This window comes from Octodon degus, unplaced genomic scaffold (assembly GCF_000260255.1).
Source record: "Octodon degus isolate 3935 unplaced genomic scaffold, OctDeg1.0 scaffold00238, whole genome shotgun sequence".
Taxonomy (NCBI): Eukaryota; Metazoa; Chordata; class Mammalia; order Rodentia; family Octodontidae; genus Octodon; species Octodon degus.
Window position 1 is genome coordinate 191,621 of NW_004524814.1, and position 3,306 is coordinate 194,926.

At 34.7% G+C, this 3,306-nt stretch overlaps 1 pseudogene; it reads left to right on the forward strand.

Moving 5' to 3' along the window:
- Window positions 1-784: 784 nt before the first annotated feature.
- Window positions 785-1,216, forward strand: LOC101569042 (annotated as a pseudogene).
- Window positions 1,217-3,306: the final 2,090 nt, after the last annotated feature.

Genomic DNA, 3,306 nt, shown 5'->3' on the forward strand with positions numbered 1-3,306 from the left:
AACTAGACAAAAAAATCAACAAAGAAATATCATAGTTGAACAAAACCTTCAAAAGTGGATTTAATAGATATCTACAGAGTATTCAATCCAATAACAGAATAAATGTTTTTCTTAGCAGCACACGGAACTTTCTCCAAAATAGATCACATATTAGCCAGTAAAGCAAATTAAGTAAAGGTAAAAAATATTGAAATTGTACAATGCATATTATTACATCATAATACAATGACACTAGCAATCTATGACAAAAGAAAACACAGAAATTATGCAAATGCATCGACCCTAAACAATACACTCTTAAATAAACAATGAGTTACAAATGAAATCAAGGAAACATTTCTAGAACTAAATGATAATACCATTACAACATATTAGAATGTATGGGATAAAATAAAAGCAATCCTAAGAGGGAATCTACAGCTGTGAATGTCCATTTCACAAAAACAATGAGGTATATTATGCACCACAAATTCTTAGAAAAATAAAAATAATCTGGGGCTGGAGAGATAGCTCAGTGGAATAAGGGCTTGCCTGGCAAGCTCAAGGTCCTAAATTCAATCCCTGGTACCGCCAAAAAAAAGAAAGAAAGAAAAATAAGAATAATCCAAACTGAAAGCTATCACAAAGGCAATTATAACTATCAGAGGAAATAAATGAAATTGAGCCTCCCAAAATTATTTAAAAAGCAATTAATTAAAGAATCAATGTTTGAAAAAATAAAATGGAAAAACTCTTAGCTAAAATAACAGACTCTTTTTATCACTCAGGCCCTCCCACCAGCAGGATGAGCAAGTGTCATGGCATCTGTACAGCCAGGAAGCTCCGCAGTCACTGGCGGGACCAGAAGTGGCACGACAAGCAGTACAAGAAGGCCCATCTGGGCATAGCCCTGAAGACCAGCCCCTTTGGGGGTGCTTCCTATGCAAAGGGGATCATGCTGGAAAAGGTAGGGGTTGAGGCCACGCAGCCCAATTCTGCCATCCGGAAGTGCATCAGAGTCCAGCTGATCAAGAACGGCAAGAAAATCACAGCTTTTGCACCCAGTGATGGGCGCTTAGACTTCACTGAGGAAAATGATTAAGTTCTGCCTGCTGGATTTGGTTGAAAAGGTTATGCCGTTGGTGATATTCCTGGAGTATGCTTTAAGATTATTAAAGTAGCCAATGTCTGTCTTCCGGCTCTCTACAAAGGCAAGAAGGAAAGACCAAGATCATAAATTTTGATGATGAAAAGACCTTAGTAATACATTTTCATATTGCAAAACAAAATAAATAAAAAATAACAGGCTCAAATCAATGGAATTCAAAATGAAAAAGGTAAAATCACCACAGACACTGCCAAAATAAAAAAGATCATTAACACCTATTTTGCAAACTTGTACATCAATAAATTGGAGAATTCAGAAGAAATAAATAATTCCTACATACATTCCTTTTCAAAGATGAACCAAAAAGGTTTAAAAACTCTGAATAATTTGATAATAGGCAATGAAATGGAGGCAGTATATTAAAAAAAATTGACCAATGAAAAGCTCAGATCTAGATGGATTTACTGCTGAATTCTATAAAATTTTAGGGAAGATCTAATACCAATACTTCTCAACCTCCTTGATGTAACTTTTATTTATTTTTATTTTTTTGAGGAACCAGGGATTGAACTCAGGCCCTTGCACTTGCCAGGGAAGCGCTTATTCCACTGAGCCATCTCCCCAGCCCTCAACCTCCTTGATGAAATTGAGAGGTACAAGTACTAACAAAGTCATTTCTAGAAGTTGTCATTACTCTGATTTCAAAACGAAAGATACAACCAAAATAGAGAACTATAGACTAATCTCTTCAATGAATACACGTAACAAAAATCCTCAATAAAATACAGGCAAACAGAATGCAATAAATCATCAAAAAGAACATATTCATCACTACCAAGTAGGCTTCATCCCAGGGATAGAAGGATGGCTTATCACACACATTTAATAGATCACATAGATAGAAGCAAGGACAAAAATCACATAATCATCTTAGTAGATATTAAAAAAAAGCTTCTGACAAAGTCTAGTATCTTTTCATGATACAAACTCCTAAGAAAATATAAATAGAAGGATCTTATCTCAAACTAACACAAGCTATTTATGACAAACCAACATCATAATATGCCAACATCATACTAAATGGGAAAAAACTGAAAGCTTTTTCTCTCTAAAATCAGGAACAAGACAACGATGTCCAATATTCCTATCCCTGTTCAATCTAGTACTCAAAACATTAGCAAGAGCAGTTGGGGAAGAAAAAGAAGAGGAATGTGTATAAGAAATCAAGAAATAGAATACAGTAAATCATCAAGAAGATCATACAACATGACCAGGTAGGATTCATCTCAGGGATGGAACGATGGTGCAATATTCGAAAAATCTATAAGTGTAATACACTATATCAATAGAGTGAAAACTAAAAACCACATGATCATCTCAATTGATGCAGAAAAGGCTTTTCACAAAGGCTTTTGACAAAGTCCAACACTCATTCATGTTCAAAGTCCTACAGAAAATAGGAATAGATGGTCTCTAATTCAATCTGATAAAAGCAATTTATGAAAACCCAACCGCTAACATAATCCTAAATGGGGAAAAACTGGAATCTTTTACTCTTAAATCTGGTACAAGACAAGGAAACTCTCTATCACCACTCTTATTCAATATAGTTCTAAAATCATTAGCTACAGGCATTAGACAAGAGAAAGAAATAAAAGGAATAAGAATAGGCAAAGAAGAAGTTAAATTATCATTATTTGCAGATGACATGATATTTTACTTGGAAGACCAAAAAAACTCCACCAAAAAGCTACTAGAATTAATACACAAATTCAGTAGCATAACAAGTTATAAAGTCAATCCCAAAAGTCAATGGCATTCCTCTACACAGACAACAGACACACTGAGAGGGAAATTATAGGAAGAATACCTTTTACAATAGCACCGAGGAAAATGATAACTTGGAATTAATCTAATTAAAGAAGTCAAACATCTTTTCAAGAAAAATACAGTACTCTTTAAAAAGAGATCATAGAGGATTTCAGAAAATGGAAAGAGATTCCATGCTCCTGGATCAGAACAACCAACATTATGAAGATGGCCATACTCCCAAAATTGCTGTACAGATTTAATGCAGTCCCTATCAGACTACCACCAACATACCTCACAGAGGTAGAGAAATCATTCCTAAAATTCATTTGGAACCAGAAAAGACCTAGAATAGCAAAGGCAATCCTGAGCAATAAAGACAAGGCAGGAGGCATTACAATTCCTGACTT